This window comes from Ochlerotatus camptorhynchus, unplaced genomic scaffold, assembly GCF_037179485.1.
Source record: "Ochlerotatus camptorhynchus isolate MF236.1 unplaced genomic scaffold, CSIRO-AGI_Acam_v1.1 ptg000094l, whole genome shotgun sequence".
NCBI classification, from domain to species: domain Eukaryota; kingdom Metazoa; phylum Arthropoda; class Insecta; order Diptera; family Culicidae; genus Ochlerotatus; species Ochlerotatus camptorhynchus.
In genome coordinates this window covers 2417470-2435301 of record NW_027040584.1, presented here as the reverse complement: position 1 = coordinate 2435301, position 17832 = coordinate 2417470, and the positions used below count along the sequence as shown (strand labels likewise).

The 17832-nt window shown below is 44.8% G+C and overlaps 1 protein-coding gene across 1 annotated transcript in view; it reads right to left on the bottom strand.

Moving 5' to 3' along the window:
• Positions 1 to 17832, bottom strand: part of centrocortin (cerebellar degeneration-related protein 2-like) — a 420769-nt gene that overhangs the window by 368558 nt on the left and 34379 nt on the right. The gene's annotated exons all lie outside the window — the stretch shown is intronic.

Here is a 17832-nt window from a genome sequence, read left to right as displayed (position 1 = left end):
GCCGCAGAAAGCCAGTTTGCCTTGAACTGCTGCTCGCCCTTAGCAGTTTTTTGGTCTTCTTTAGGTTCCGCTTGACAATAGCCCAGTATTTCTCAATTGGGCGGAGCTCTGGCGTGTTGGGAGGGTTCTTGTCTTTGGGAACCACCTGCACGTTGTTCTGCAAAACAGTACGGAACAACCGTGTTTCTTCAGGAAAGGCAGCAGACGTTTATTCAAACACTCTTTCACGTAAATTTCTTGGTTGACAGTCCCGGAAGCTATGAAAATGCTGCTTTTCAAGCCACAAGTACAGATGGCTTGCCAAACCAGATATTTCTTTGCGAACTTTGACAGTTTCATGTGCTTGAAAACATCTGCTACCTTTCCCCTTCCTTTTGCCGTATAAAACTCCTGTCCCGGAAGCTGCTTGTAGTCGGCTTTGACGTAGGTTTCGTCGTCCATTACCACGCAGTCAAACTTCGTCAGCATCGTCGTGTACAGCCTCCGGGATCGCGCTTTGGCCGTCGTATTTTGTTTATCATCGCGATTTGGAGTCACTACCTTCTTGTAAGTCGATAGTCCGGCTCGTTTTTTGGCTCGATGCACGGTTGTAGACGATACACCCAGCTTATTTGCGGCATCTCGGAGAGAGAGGTTAGGGTTTCGCTTGAAACTACCGGCAACTCTCTTTGTCGTCTCAGCGGCTTCCGGTTTTCGATTTCCCCCCGATCCAGACTTCCTGGCTGTCGACAAACGTTCCCCAAACACTTTAATTACATTTGTAACGGTTGATTTGGCAACTTTTAGCGATTTTGCCAACTTTGCGTGCGAGTAGCTCGGATTTTCGCGATGCGCGAGCAAAATTTTGATACGCTGCTCTTCTTGCTTGGACGGCATTTTGACAACTGAAGAGTGAATTCCAAAATCAAAATAGGAGCAACATTCTACACACACACACCTTCAAAATGAGGGGTGTTCAGGTTTTTTAAATGCAAAATTGAAAGAAATACGTCAAGTTGATATTGACCAAATTTTGACCGTATCACCCTTTAATGATAAAACAGTGATATCACCGTCCTTACAATACGGCACCAAAGTAGCAGTTTTGACAAAGAAAAGTAGAATTACAATAGCTAACTATGAGAAACTTATTTTGAGGAGTATATACCAGTACTGCGTAAAACCTAGAGAAATTATGTTTAATGCAAGAAAGCTACTAGACGGTAAAACTATTAATAGGAGAATTAGGGTGGGGCGTATTAGTTACTTTGGACATGTTTTGCGAAGGGATAAAAATCACCCTTTGAAGTTAGCATATAATTTAAATTTTGAAAAGAAGAAATAGGGTCAACCTAGTATAACTTAGAAAAAAATCGTTAGAGCAAGACTTCCAAAGATTCCAGAACATGGACAAAATAAGTTTTGAGGAGCTTTCAAAGGATAGAGAAAAAATGAAAAGAACATTAAATGAAGTATACAATAATGAAGAGAGTGAAATTTCCGATGGAGAGTCATCAGATGAGGACAATAAGGGAAAGACGTACAAACATTGGAAGAAGAAAATAAGAATGTGATGGGAGAGCAACGAGTTAGTAAAGAGGAATATGAGAAGAATAGCAAAAAGTTGCAGTTACCGAAGATTTTAATTGTTTTATATTGTGGTTGTTTAAAAAAAAAAAAAAAAAAACATGTCGATTTAGGGTGGTAACCTCCAACTAGGTCGGCCAAATGTTGTAAAGGATCGTGATCGGATTTACCGGGAAATACCGATTGGAGCTTATGACCATTAAGGACAGGTAAGTAGTTGGTCCATCAAGGTAAGATAAATTAATAAACATATAAAGTATCCGTTCGATTTTGGCAACACGTCCTCAGTATATTTAAACTGCTTGTGCTCTGCAGTTATATTATTAAATTCTGTTTAATAATTTACTTAGATTTTCAGTAAAATTGTGGAGCTTTAAACGTCACCTGCAGGCCTGTTCTGCGAGTAGTATGGCTCTCTGTCGCTAGTTGGGTGACGGTGGTCGCCTCGTGTGAGGTGACTCTTCATTTGATTGCACGGAGAGTCACCCCACTAGTGCGTGACTTTTGTTGACTCATTGGTGGTGGAGATTCGCACGACTCGCGGAATAGGTCAGATGATAAGATTTGCATTTATTAAAGAGAAGGGGAGGCATGGGACCACCAGGGCACCGGATTGAAGCGATTTGGATGGGGAGAGTGGAATTGCCAACTCCCTGTCATTAACATTTCGTGAATTGACGGCGGGCTCTTCTCCCCACTCATTGGGACGTTCCCTCGTATGATGGCTTGTACTACATCGGGTTGTAGGATTTTATCATTGGAAGGCGATTCTCCTGATCCCGCGGATTGTGCGTAAGTGTATCTGCTTACGGGTCCGCCCCTCCGTTTTTGGCCCTTCTTACAATGGTAAATTGAATACAACCAGGTATCGTACTTGATCAAGTCATACTTGGAGGATGATCCACTGTCTAATGGCTGTGCCTTGCAACAATGAGTGGTATCCTTTACATACATCCTTTACATACATATAATAAATATCAAATAAAAACACTTATTTGAGCATCACGTTCGCTGATTTACATAATCCGCCTACTAAGGTTGATGTTTCGACAGTTTCATAATTATAATTATTAATTTGTTTTCAGTAGGTGGCAACACCTTTACTTGTTGTTCAAACATCAACTATCCACATGATTTCTGAGCTCTTTTGAATGTTTGGTTCCCGTTTGACAGTCCGACTCGGCTCCCAGATGACAAGCATTTTGAGTTAGTTCGCAGTACTCAGGTGTTGATGCATGATTCATAGCATAAGCTGCACACATCAAATGGATGTGTTTCACATTAAGTGCAAAATTAAGTGTGAGTCACATGATGCTGAGTTATGAATTTTATGAGTGCATGGTATTTGAGGGTTTTCCGTAAAGCGAAATTCGCCATCTCGAATTCCAAAATGGTCAGGCAACGATTTACGGTCGACCCCATGCCGAAAATATGCACATTCAGGATAGTACACATACTTTATGGCAATCGTTTATCAAGAAATCTCAATTGATTTTAGAATTGGTCCTATGTCCATGGTAGCAATTTGAAATACCCTGTCAGATTTTAGGAACCCCGGAAGGAACTGAAACCGAGACAAATTAAAAACAAAACCTAGGACCTAATTTTTCTCTAGATAATATCAAAAACGAGATTGTTCTGGGTAACAAAGGTTCTATACACCTGCCCGGTGGATCAATATGGGTTTTTATGAAACAAGCTGCTGTGCGCTGATGGAGGCGGCAAAAAATGCTGCTCCCGCTCAGAAGTGCCACACTTGTTGGGCCTATTGTGCCGCATTGACCAGACTTCAGCCGTCGAACCAAAACAAGAGTCGTCGTCTCAGTCAGTCTGTGTCGGATCGATCGATCAAAGCATAGCCAAAATGACGTAATTACCTGCTTCTTTCGCACCGCGTGCCACCGCCAGCAGCGGGTACTCGAAGCAAGTGCAATTGCGGTGCTGCGGTACTTGACGAGAGCCGGTCAATATTTGAAGACTCCTCCACCTTCCATCGATATCGTAGTGTTTTTTTTTTATTTTTGCTCTATCTATCTCTCTATGTGCTCATATTACACACATGTGCTCACAGTGGTAAACATTTGGTAACACACGGTAGAAAACTAGTTGAAGGTTACCACCAACCGACCGACCGACCGGTCGGTCGGTCGGTCGGAGTTCTGCAATAAGTTTTGGTAAATAGTGTACAGGTGAAAAATTCCAGCCAAGCAGCAATTGCGCTCGAGTGGCAGCTGATATTTAAAAGGCGCTAAAAGACGAGTCGAGAAGGTACTGGGGCTCGTATAGGATTGCAAAGTGCAAGACCGGAAAGAGTGGCTTCTCAAGTTCTGTGCAATGATGATGATGTTGAAGATCATCTTCCGACCGGCTGTTGTTGAAAGTCTGACCTCTATTCTTCGGTTTCCCAAAATGGCACGTGCCATTTGAGCACGGACGAGGGGAGAAATTTGAAACCTTTTCCAGAGTTGAATTCACGGGCCATTGACTCCGGATCACCTGCACGAGATGACCACCAAACGCTACAAACTGCCGTAATTCATTCATCCGCCAAGCCCTAATTAACATAATCGTGAGCAATGTTTTCTCCAATTGCACGAGACGACGACGTCGTCTTCGGGAAGACAAACGACGCAGTAAATGCATTTGTGTTCCCGGAATCCATTGCCAAGGCGCCCGGGAGATTAACTGTACAAGAAGCAGCATTATTATGTTCTTGGAATTCACCCGAAACGAATTGGACCGAACAAAGACTCGAACTCAGAGACAAAAACGACGAGCGCCGACGACCGATGAAATCGTCGTTTCTTGTGGTCAATTTTCATCTATTTCACGATCGTACGATCAATCTACCACTAGGTGCTGCTTCTTCCACTTGATTGGCATTGTTTTTTGACGATTCAAGTGAAAACCCAACCGTGAGCTTTTTTTTTATCTTTCCTCCGATTTCATGGGCTTTGTTTTTGCCTCTCCCTGTCGATTGAATATTAAACAGTCAGCAGGTGAAAAAAAAATGTGATTGAAATTTCAAGTGTGGGATCGATTCGAGTTGACCTCATCAAATTTCGAAGTTTTTGACAGACGAAGAGGAGTCACGATTTTCGGATGACGGCGATGAGACAAAGCCAAATTTAAGTCGGTCAATTTGATCGAGCGATGGCGATGGACGAAGGAGAGTGGGATAATCTTTTTAATTATCCTAGGGTCACGTGGATCGTCGTCACATACAAATCATGCTCTTCTCTGACATGGGAATGAAGGTCACGGAGTGGTCGTAGAAGGGGTTGAATTCGAGTGAAAAAAGGTTGGCTATCGATGGCAAGGTTGAACGAATTATGAAATTTCATCTAATGTGTGGGAATTTGATGCCTTGTCTTTCGATTTACGATCATTGGGTCAGTTCCCATTCGTTCGGATTTGACATGTTTCTCTCCATGAGGATCGATAAAGTCTGAGAGAGAAAAAATACAATGAATTTGCGAATGTAGTTGGTATTTGGAAGATGATCTGCAAATCAATTCGTTTCCATATTCATGCCATGGCGCACGCTTCTAGGAGCTTTCGTAAAACAGCTTGTGTTGAATTTTCTTCTATGAATTCCAATTCTTGTCGATCCTGATGATGATGAGCAAAAGACAATTTTGAGGAAGGTACGAATCAGACCGCTATCCCCTTTACCAAACTCATCCATTGATGAGGGATCGTGAGAGGTCCCCCCCGGCCACCACTGTCAAAAGGGATGATCGCCAATTTGCTCATGTCTACCCGATTGCTCTACCTTGTCGTTCACTCCGAACATAGATCGTCGCACCGTAAGCGAGAATTGATGCATCTGAGAAGCAGTGGTATTACACGGACACCGCTGTTGGTGCTATGACACACCGTTGTATGCGAAGCATGTTTAGTGCAGGAATTTGCTTGTGAAATGCTCGCCATTCCTCACCCACCGTTCCAGGTAGTGGGTCGTCCCATTGCAGACATTGCCCGTGTTCGCCCTTCATACACCAGAGCCTTTGCATGAATATTTTCGCTGCTGTGATCGTCGCACCGAGCAGTCCCAGTGTATCAAACAATCTCGCAATGAAGCAGAGCACTTGTCGCTTCGTTAGGATCTGGTCATCCGTTAGTGGTGGTATCGTGAACGAGAACTTGAAACAGTCCACGTTGGGAAGCCAGGTCAAACCCAATGTTTTCACCTCTGCATCCAGGTCCCAGTCGATCCCATAAGAATCCGGTAGCGCCAAGTTCTCCTTCAGAATGTCTTCAAGAACAGTGGGACAGTTGGACAGTTTTCGCAGCTTGAATCCTCCACTGTTCATCATTGCGTCGATTTGTCGCCTCAATTCGACCGCAGATTTGACGTCGTCCGCTCCAGAAATAACGTCGTCCATATACACGTCCTCTTCTACTGCTGGTGCAGCCAAGGGAAACTGCTCTCGTTCGTCACTTGCCAGCTGCTTCAACATACGAGTTGCCAGATACGGTACTGATTTGGTGCCATATGTCACCGTCAGCAGTTCATATGCTACAACGCTTCCATCGGTTCCCAACCAAAGAACGCATTGAAGAGGAGTGTCGATCAAGTTCGTCCAAATCTGTCGGAACATCTTCTCAACGTCGGCTACAACCATCACCTGACGTGTACGACTGCGGAGAACAATTGACCGTAAGTCCTGTTGTACCACAGGTCCAGCATAGAGGGCATCGTTCAGCGAAATCCCAGAAGACGTCTTACACGAAGCATCGAAGACCACCCTTACCTTGGTCGTGGTGCTTGACTCCTTGATTACAGGATGATGTGGCAGGAAACATCGTTTGACTGTCCCCTCTTCATTATCGTCCACTCTTCTCATGTGACCGAGCTCGAAATATTCGGTCATGAAGTTGAAATATTGCTTCTGAAGGTCTGGATTCTTTTCCAGTCGCCGTTCCACAGCTCGAAGACGTCGTAGCGCGATGTCTCTCGATTCGCCTAGTTCCACTAAAACATTGTCGTTCTTAGGGAGAGTAACGCTGTATCGGCCATCCGAATTCCGTTCGACTGTGCGCTCGAATTGCTCTTCGCAGCGCGTCTCGTCCGGAGATAACTTGCTGACGGCTCCCACTTTCTCGCAGGACCAAAACCGCGCCATTAGCTCCTCCAGATTGCTCGATACCGACATGTTGCATGAATATCTCGCACCATGATTTGATGTAGCGACCTCGCCTGTCACTATCCATCCGAAAACTGATTCGGTGAGTACTGGCAGACCGGTTCCCAGTGGAACCTCCCTTCCGGATGGGAAGAAGCTGAAGAAAGCTTGGATGCCCATGACCAAGTCGACCTTTCTCGAGCGGAAGAATTCTGGATCTGCCAGTTCGATGTCTGCCGGTATGTCCCATCCATTTGCCTGCACTGTAGAAGTAGGCAGACAAGCTGTGACCTTCGGCAATACGAGAAAATCCATCGATCTAGAGTACGACGAGACTCGAGACTTGACGACGGCTTGAATCTTTCGCTTGACCCTCGTTCTGGATTGTCCGATGCCCAATATTGAAATATTGACCTTCTGGCTAGCAACCTTCATCAACTGACTCAGACTTTCAGAAATGAAGTTGCATTCCGACCCGGAATCTAATAGCGCACGTGCCGGATAGCGAGAACCCTGGCTGTCCTCGATCACAACTACTGCTGTAGCCAGAAGTACCTGCGATGTCGGAAGCTGCGCCGTGTTTGACGATGCTGTCTCGACCGATGCTGCATTCACTGCCTTGGGATCAGAACTCGAGTCGTTCCGGTTGCCACTATTACCCGAATTGGTTTTCTCAGGTGATCCATTCCTACTGCTTCTTCCTTCGCCCTTGAAGCACAGCAGTGTGTGGTGTCGAGCCTTGCAGTTGCGACACGAGAACTTTGACGAGCAACCTCGAGCTAGATGTCCTCGCTTGAGACAGTTTCGGCAGAGTGACTGTGCTCGTAGAAACGACTCCCTGCTGGACAGCGACATTTTCAGGAAGGCTGGACACGTATGTAGTCCATGAACCTCCGTACACGATGGGCACTTAGCGGTATTCCATTGTACGGCGTTGTGGCTGACCTTCGGTGAAAACGACTTCCGTTTGGGTTACTGCGGCTCGTTTTTAAGTTCTGCCTTCGCTGGTAGAGACTCGAGGATTTGAATTCTCCGTTGTAGGAACTCCTGCAAGTCCTGTAGAGTGTCTTGCTCCTTAGCGGACGTGTGTTCCTCCCAGCCACGTCGAGTGACTGGATCCAGACGAGAACTCAGCAGTTCTACCAGCAGCAAATCCTTATATTCGGCTGGTTCGATGACTTGATCCAATATCTGAATCGCACGGTCGAATCCATCAGCCAATCTGTGAAGATCCGTGACCAATTCCTTGGCGAGTGAAGGTAGTTTGACCAGCGCTTGTACCTGTTTCCTCTTTAGTAGCTTACTGTTGTTGAAACGTTTTAGCAACGACTCCCAAGCTATTTTATAATTGACGCTAGTTATCTTTAGCGGATCTACTAGCGCCTTAGCTTCGCCTGCTAAGCAACCTTTCAAATAGTGAAATTTCTCCACATCCGGAAGTTCTGCCTTCTCATGGATCAAGGACGTGTAGAGATCCCTGAAACTCAGCCAGTCATCGATGTCTCCGTCGAAAGTCTGCAGCTTGATTTGCGGCAGGCGTACATGGTCCATTGTACCATGTGTACTAGTGGCGTCTGCACTCCGTGTTGACTGGTTTAATGCTGATTCTTCCTGGAACTTCTTGGTCTTCTCCATCAAGAACGATTTCGCATCGTAGTAGCGATTCTCGAACTCAAATTGCTCATTTTCGACACCTTCTTGCGCTTCGTAGTCCTTATGCGATTCGATTTCCCGAGAAGTCTCACTAATTTGCTCCCACAACAAATCTATACGTTCGAGGCAGACATTGACCTGACTAGCTGTTGTACCCTCTTTATAATACCTAACGAACTGACTAATGTTGTTTAACGACGCTCGAAGACCCTTGAGTTTTGACTTCAACGCCTTCAAGGAGTCGGTTGACCTGGTAATCTTCGTTGACATGGTTGTTGTTGGAGAATCACGGTACGGAAACGTAGAAACAAGAGCCAGTCGTAGGTTGGTAGGTACTAGTGATGCGTTGCTCCACGAGATGTTTGGCGAAACGTTGAAAGATCCGAGAATCGAAAGGAATCGGCGATGTAGTATGCAAATTGTCTGCTTCGGCTGGACATATACTGTTCAACTCACCTGTGAGAAGAACCAGTGGTGCTACCGAAGCCAGATAGCAGTAAATTCCAAAACTGTACACCTCAAAACGTACGATCGGGAATCTCGGTATTCCAATTCGAGCCAGTGAAGAGCGAAGGAGTGGAAAAGCGAATGTAGTAACCAATATTTGAGCTTCGACTGAACATATACCGTTCGGCTTACCTGTGCAAACGACAGTTTGTGCTGACAGCCGAATCCAAATTGCCTTAAATCCCAGTCAGTGCGTTTACAATTGGCTGCATCCGCTGTTATTCTAGTTGCTCGCAAACAACAGGGTTGTAGCACAGAAGGATCTAGGCACATAAGAGCAAAATCAAAGAAGGCGTTTGTTCAGAATGCCAAAATAAGCGTTTTGGCCAAGTTTGGCTTAAATCGGTGACATCGACCACAGGTGGTGTACTCACTTGAGCTGGAATGACCCATATACAAAAAAAAAACTTCAAGAGACAGCTCTATAGGGGTTATACGCAACGGTGACGTAGGTCTTTTATAATAAATCTTATTTGTTACCTGAAGCAGGATTTCTCTGTTTATACTCTTTAGTATGACGCGCTTGACATAGATGGCCCACAGCAGCTCCCGAAGAGCTACTGATTCCGATCAATAGCGGTGCGGTTTTTTCCTCCTTCTATGGATGCTCATGTGAGCTGCAGCTCGCTGGTTTTAGGTAGTCTATCGTTGTGTACTGGAGAACACCACCACTCACCACGCGGTGATTGAATAAACACCGTTTGGTGAGACCAGTTGGAATTGAACTTTGAAATCTGTGTTAGGGAAAGCGATTTTCGCAGGCAATCGGTGACTATTTTAATTATCATAGCAACAGTTGTACATTCGTGCAATTTTCAATGGTGACATTTTGAAAAATGATTCATAGGAAATCGATATTCGTATTAAGAATAAAAATCCATCATCTCTGGATCAAAATCAGACCACTTTCATGCCGCGACCAACTTTGTTTTTTTTTTTTTAATTGCACCCCCAATGTTGCCTTAAAGTACATTTTATGTTAGACTAGCTGAGTGTGCCCGGCCTTGCTCGGGATTCAATATTAGCTTGAGTTTATGCGCCAATTGAAAAAAAAACATGCTATATTGTACGTAGCCCCCCCCCTCCTCCCTCCCCCTTATATAAGGGGCTACTCCCTATGACCTCCACATGCCAAATTGTAAAGGCCCTGATAGATCGGATCTGTGCAGGAAATGCGGAGAGAAGGGGCACGTTGCTAAAGACTGTATGAAGCAACCGAGGTGCATGCTATGCAGAAATGAGGACGAAAACGGTCATATGACGGGAAGTTTCAGGTGCCCAGCTTACAAAAAGGCGATAGCGGGCCAATAGTAATGGAGATAACCCAAATAAATCTCAATCATTGTGACACAGCACAGCAACTGTTGTGGCAGTCGACAACGGAAACAAAGTGCGACGTTGCAATGATTGCGGAGCCGTATCGAGTCCCTCCCGATAACGATAACTGGGTGGCCGATAGTATGGGCAGATATCCCATACAAGAAGTGGTGACGAGGTCTTACGAAGGTTTTGTGATTGCCAAAATTAATGGAACCTTCGTATGTAGTTGTTATGCACCCCCGAGATGGACAATGGAGCAGTTTCACCAGATACTAGATGGACTCACCGGGGAGCTCACCGGACGGAGACCAATCGTCATTGGAGGAGATTTCAATGCTTGGGCAGTGGACTGGGGAAGCAGATGTACCAACGCAAGAGGGTATAGCCTGCTGGAAGCTCTGGCAAAGTTGGACGTCAGTCTGGCCAACGAAGGAACCATCAGCACCTTCCGCAAAGATGGTAGGGAATCCATTATCGACGTCACTTTCTGCAGTCCGTCGTTAGTGACAAGTATGAATTGGAGAGTTTGTGAGAAGTACACTCATAGTGACCATCAGGCGATTAGGTACAGCTTTGGCCAACGGATACCTATGGCAATGTGGAAAACGAAAGTAAGCAAGCGGAGGTGGAAGACGAAGGCATTCGACAAGGATCTCTTTGTAGAAGCTCTCCGGGTAGACAGCAGCGTCCCAGACCAAAGCGCGGACGAGTTGACCGAATCGTTAGTCAGGGCATGCGACACAACCATGCCGAGGAAATCGGAACCAAGGAACAGGCGGCGCCCAGTTTACTGGTGGAACGAGGCACTTACCACCCTCCGCGCTAGTTGTCTCCGAACCAGAAGGCGCGTTCAGAGAGCAAGAACTGATGCAGACAGAGCAGAGCGAAGGGTGGTGTTTCGAGCAGCCAAGGCCGCTCTAAAACGGGAGATAAAGCTGAGCAAGTCAAACTGCTTCAAGGAGCTGTGTTGAGACGCTGATGCCAACCCCTGGGGGTGACGTATACCGAAATGCGATGGCGAAGATTAGAGGTCCAACGATGTCCGTTGAAATGTGCCCAGACAAGCTGAAAGTCATCGTGGAGGGACTTTTTCCGATGCACGACCAAATGACCTGGCCACCTACACCGTACGGCGAGGCAGAGGCAGACAACACCGAAGGTAGACAAGTCTCCAACGAGGAACTCGTAGCAGTGGCGAAAGGACTGAAGACGAAGAAAGTTCCCGGTCCGGATGGAATCCCCAACGTGGCGTTGAAGGCGGCGATCCAGGCGTTCCCGGACATGTTCAGGATAGTGCTGCAGAAGTGTCTGGATGAAGGTCACTTCCCGGACCGATGGAAGATTCAGAAGCTAGTGCTGCTGCCGAAGCCCGGAAAACCGCCGGGGGATCCAGCATCGTATAGGCCTATATGCTTGCTGGATACAGTCGGAAAGCTATTGGAGAAGATCATCCTCAACAGGCTAACGAAATTCACGGAGAGTGAGCATGGATTGTCGGTGAGGCAGTTCGGATTCCGGAAAGGGAGATCAACGGTGGATGCAATTCGGACAGTGGTTGAGAGTGCCGAGAAAGCGTCTAAACAGAAGCGGAGAGGAGATCGATATTGCGCCGTGATAACGATCGACGTGAAGAACGCATTCAACAGCGCCAGCTGGGAGGCCATTGCCGAAGGACTGCATGGAATGAGGGTTCCTGATTACCTGTGTAGCATTATAAGGAGTTACTTCCAGGACCGGGTTCTAGTCTACGAGACGGACATGGGAGAGAAATCAATCCGGATCACGGCGGGTGTGCCACAAGGCTCCATCCTTGGCCCAACGCTCTGGAACGTGATGTACAACGGCGTGCTAACGCTGAAGTTGCCCAAAGGAGTTGAGATCGTAGGATTTGCGGACGACGTCGTGTTGGCGGTAGTAGGCGAGACGTTAGAAGAGGTAGAAATGCTGGCAACCAAGGCGATCGACACGGTTTCCAACTGGATGCAAGGAGCGAAGCTGCAGATAGCCCACCACAAAACGGAAGTGCTATTTGTCAGTAACTGCAAAGCTGTTCAGCGAGCAGAAATTACCGTCGGGGAGAACGCCATAGCATCAAAGCGCGTGCTGAAGAATCTTGGAGTGATGATCGATGAAGAGATACCAGAGGAGTTCGAAAAATGGTGAGAACGGAGTCGATGGTTAAGTGGCAACAGGAGTGGGACGCAGCGGAGACCGGTAGATGGACACACAGGCTAATACCGATTCTGTCGACCTGGGTGAACAGGAAGCATGGAGAAGTCAACTTCCACTTGACGCAGTTCCTTTCTGGTCATGGCTGCTTCAGGAAGTACCTGCATCGCTTTGGACACACAACGTCACCCCTATGTCCGGAGTGTGGCAACGTAGACGAAACGCCGGAGCACGTGGTTTTCTACTGCCCAAGATTTGAGGCAGTGCGAGTGGAGATGCCGGCCCTTAGCGCGAGAAATGTCGTCAGTGAAATGTGCCGGGATGAGAGGACGTGGAGCGTCGTCAGCAGGGCAGTGACGCAAATTTTGTCGGAGCTGCAGCGAAAATGGAGAGATGATCAGCGAGTTAGCAACGCCGGCTAGCTGAGCTAAAGAGATGTGCTTGAGCACAGCCCTCCCACCGACGCAATACTCTAGGGGAGCTCCGGGGGGATAGTGGCTAGAGGCGAGTAAGGTTTTAGTGGTTAAAAGTCCCACACTGTGCCAGAAGGAGAACAAACACGCAACACAGTGACAGGCCGGGCTTTTGAAGCTTTCCTTACTTAAAAAAAAAAAAAAACACACACACACACACACACACACACACAAGGGCTACAAATGGTGAGTTGACAACCTGAGAAGAGCGTTTTACCTACAATAAAGAAGAAAATGAGAAAACCCTAAAAAATATGAAGGACGACGGCAAGACGCCAGAAATTGAAAACGGAGGAGCGAACGTGTTAGCAAGGAGCGGGATAATGCACAGATCACCAGTGTTGAACCTGGAGGCCACAGCGAGTTCCAGCAGCAGCAGTAAGCCCCAAGGTGAGCAGCAAGGACACCAAGGAGAGCTAGGTCTTATGCTAAGCCAGATGTTCACACCGAAATCCAGCAGTAGCACACCTCAAGAAGGATTGCAGCTTGGGAAGACCAAATTGATGGAGGTCAGGAGGAGGATCAATGAACTCCATGACTTCGTCAAGGATAAGAGCAACGTCCAAAAGGCAATCCGCCATTATTGCTGCCGAACGTGAACAGGATGCGCTGAAGACGAGATCCGTGACTGCCGAAAGGGCGCTGATCGAGGCCAAGGAGAAAGCAGCAGCTGAAATACAGGAGACGACAAAGGGACCGCGAAATTCACGCTCGGAGAAGAGGAAAAGGGAAACGCCAGGAGAGGAAGAGGAGTTGAAAAAAGTCAAGAACGACAAGGAAGACAACAAGGAGGAAGGCTGGCGTACCGTAGAGAAGCCGAAGGAGAAGTGGAAAAAACGGAAAGAAAAAGAAGTGAAGAAGAAAGCTTAACAGAAGAAGGAGATACCCAGGACTCGTCGGGAGCGAAGTAAGGGCGATGATCGTCGAAGCTAAGGACAAAACGTCGTATGCAGCACTCCTCCAGAAGGTTCGAGAGGATCCGGAGTTGAAGCAACTAGGAGAGAACGTGGTGAAAACCAGGCGCACCCAGAAAGGCGAGATGCTCTTTGAGCTGAAGAAGGATCCTGCTATCAAGAGCTCAGCCTTCAAGGAGCTCGTCGAAAAGTCTCTTGGCGAAGAAGCGAGCGTGAGAGCTCTATCCCAGGAGACAGTGGTCGAGTGCAGGGACCTGGACGAGATCACCACAGAAGAGGAGCTAAGAAGTGCGTTGAGAGTGCACTGCGATCTGGGAGATGTCCCGCTGTCAATCCGGATGAGGAAGGCGTACGGCGGCATGCAAACGGCGGTTGTATGGCTTTCGACAGTTGCAGCGAATAAGCTGTTGGAGACGGGCAAGGTCAAGGTTGGCTTGTCATTGTGCTCGCTGAAAGCCACTCCTCGGGTTACCAAGCAACTGGAGCGATGCTTCAAGTGCATGGGATTCGGTCACCAGGCATCTGACAGATCTGATCTGTGCAGGAAATGAGGAGAGAAAGGCCATATTGCACATGTTACATCTTACGGTAAATCTTACATGTTATCCTGGGGCATCTGCTGGTTCCAGAATGAGCTCCCCAATGGCATTGTATTGTGTAAAAATGTGATTACATCTTACTACAGGTTCCCCCGGGGGTATCCCGTGATTCCGAGTGCTGCCAATGTGGTAACTGAACCATTTGAAGTTTGGTGAATGCCTGTTCATGAAAAACCATGAAGAATGAGCTGTCGCACGGCATGTTTTGGTGTAAAAATGCAATTGTCCTCTGCTCCAGGTTCCCCCGGGGGCATACCGGAGGTCCCGAGAGCAGCCAATGCTGTCACTAATCCATTTGAAGTCTATCAAAAGCCTATTCATGAAAAAGCTTGCAGTAAAAGCTGTCGCACGGCATGTATTGGTGTAAAAACGCAATTGACCCCTGCTATAGGATCCCTCGGGGGTATCTCGTAATTCCAAGAGCGGCCAATGTGGTCAATGATTCATTTGAAGTTTATGGAAAGCCTATTCTTGAAAAACCATGAAGAATGAGCTGTCGCACGGCATGTTTTGATTATTACATTATTATTTTATAGAACCCCCTAGTTTGCTGGTGTTCACACTGCACATGTCGAAAGAACTGTCAATTTAGATTTCAAAACAAAAGTAAATACTTCCATCATGAATTACCGGAAAATTGCTCTAGTTTCGGCAGACGTATTTGCTTTTATTATTTTAAATAAAATGAGAAAGAGAAGGTGAACTTTGTGGAGTAGGAAATGGTTGCTCAGGAGGAACACCGGCAGGGATTTGGCTCATCTTGTCCATCAAGAGCTGCGATATGAAGATGAAAATGGATTTCAAAACTTCGCCAGGATGTCGATACCAACTTTAGACAAGCTAGTGGGAAAAGTTCTCACTAGATAAAACATGATTCCTTGAGTTCTGAAAATTTCTGTTAACAACTCAATTCTGCAAGGTCTTCAAACCTTCTGACGTCCCTGAAGTTTTGTTTCTGTTCTCCGGTAAAATTTCTTTAAAAATCAACAATCTTTCCTGACAATCTGCAAATGTCTCGGTAGTTCTACAGATTTCTTTGAAGTTCTGTGTGTTCTTCAGAAGTTCAGCAAATTTTCCTAAAAACCTACAAAGTTCCTGAATCCCTGAAGATTTAAGATCCTTGAAGATCAACAATTATCTCTGATGTTCACAACATTTCTAATAATCTACAAACTTCTCGAAAGTTCTGTAATTTTCTCTGCAGATTTTCATGATTCAATGAATATCTGCAAATATATACAATTTGCTAAAGAATTAAAAGATTATCTAGAATTTTTTGAACTTTCCGGAAGTTTTAGGAAGTATTCTGAAGTTTTTCTAATTTTTCTGAAGCTGTGCAAATATCTCTAAAGATAAACGAACTTACCTGTTCTGTGAATGTCTTTCAAAATCCAAGAACCGCAGTAAAATTCTGAAAATTTATTTAAACATCTGCTAATTTTTGAGTAGATTTACGACCTACCCTCTGAACTTTTCTAAAGTTCCTAAAATTTATTTCAAATTCTGTAAAGTTTTCTGAAGTACTGTATTTCTGCTCTAAAGATCTACGAACTGCCCTGAAGTTCAATAAATTTCACAGTGGATCTCCGAACTTTTCTAAAGTTATTTAAATTTCTTTGTGGATTCTTGATCTAAAGATCGGCGAACTCTCCCGAAGATCTGCGAGTTTTGCTGAAGTTTTGCAAATTTTTCTAAAAACGTACGAATTTTCTGACGTTCTACAGACTTCTCTTAAGGTCTTCTCTGAAGTTCTTTAGATTTATCTATTTCCGACTTCCATGGAGTTCTGCAAAATATTGTACTTTTGTACTTCGCTGCGATTTGTTTTTGGAATTGAGGTGCTTTTCTGACATTTAACGAATTTTTCTGAAGATCTCACATTTGTGTGAAACTGTGAAACTTTCCGTCAAATTCCTGCAAATATCTTTAAAGTTCTGTAAAGTTGCCTTAAGCTCCGTAGCTCTATTCCCAAGATCTACAAAAAAAACTTGAGGCTCCATAAATTTCTCAGTAGATCTGCAAACTTCTCTGATGTTTTGTAAATTCCTCTCGGGTTACACTGAAGATTTGAAAATTTCCTTTAAGATTACCTAAAGTTGTCAAAATTTATCTGAAAATATTTGAGCTTCTTTGAAGTTTTAAATGTCTCTCACAAGATCTACAAATTTTCCTGAAATCGTGTAAATATTTTTTTTTAAATTGCCGATCTTCCCTGAAGTACTGAAATTTTTACTGAAGATCCATTAACATTTCTGAGGTTCTTGTGATTTTTCCAGAAGTCCTGAATTTTTTTTCAAAGTTCTGTAGTTCTGATGTTGAATAATGTTTCGAGGATCTCCAAACTTCTGTGAAATACTTTATATTTCACTGTAGATTCTTCGTGGAGGCGAACCAGCCCCAGGCTGAAAGCCTCCCTAATAAAGATAAATTAATTAATTAATTGTTGATTCTTAGGCTTGTCTGAAGTTATGCGAATTTCCCTGAAGATTTGCAAAATTTCGCTTATAGTTTTACAAATTGATTTGAAATTATTTTTGCTTGCTTGAAGTTTTGAAAATTTCTTTGAACATTTATCTGAAGATCTACGACCTCTCTTGTGATTTTGTTTTTTTATGAATTTCTGTTAATAACTTTTAATTTATTTGTAGTTCTTTTCTCAAGATCTACGAACTACAGGGCTGTTACAATATTTTCTAAACTTGATCCGCGAAATCCGCTATTTTTCAAAAGAAATCCGCGACTTCAAATACTAATCCGCGACAAAAAAAACTGTTTTCATTGCCTAAAAATACCATTTGTATACTACTACATGGCATTTCAAGCTTATTGCATAGGGTAACCAACTGATTTTGGACCCCTAGAGGAAATGAGATCACGTTTATGTCAAAATAATATTATTTGTTTATTATTATTATGCAATTTACATGCGGTTGTGTTCGAAAGCTACTCATCTTGGATGTAAAATGTCACTAGATGTTTTATTTATTGAGATATACTCGAAAAATAATTCTTTTCACATCATGATATTCACATATTTTGGACCCTTCCACTTGATTTTGGACAGTGTCCATAATATATTTTGGACACACTGAATGGAAACGAATATATTTTGGACATGCTAAAGTTCTTTCAACCTATGAGCCTAAAATTAATAACGACGGTCACTTCTTCCTATCTCGCATTTGTTAGGTCCGTCTAGGTGGGAAAATTTTCAAAGAAGGTGCCGTAAAACGGGGTCAAATTGATCAGCGGAGTGAATTTGATCGCTGAGTATACCCAATATTGTACTTATGCATAATATTTTTACAATGTATACAAAGATACATTCGTACGCTTAGTAACGAAAAACATGTTACACATGAAAAAATATCTCGAGGAATTTCAGCGATCAATTTTGCCCCGCTGATCAATTACACCCCGTTTTACGGTATGCATAAAAGTTAACCCCCCGTTACTCGCGCTGTTGTACTTTGTACAACACATATGAGTTTTCCATTGCCAT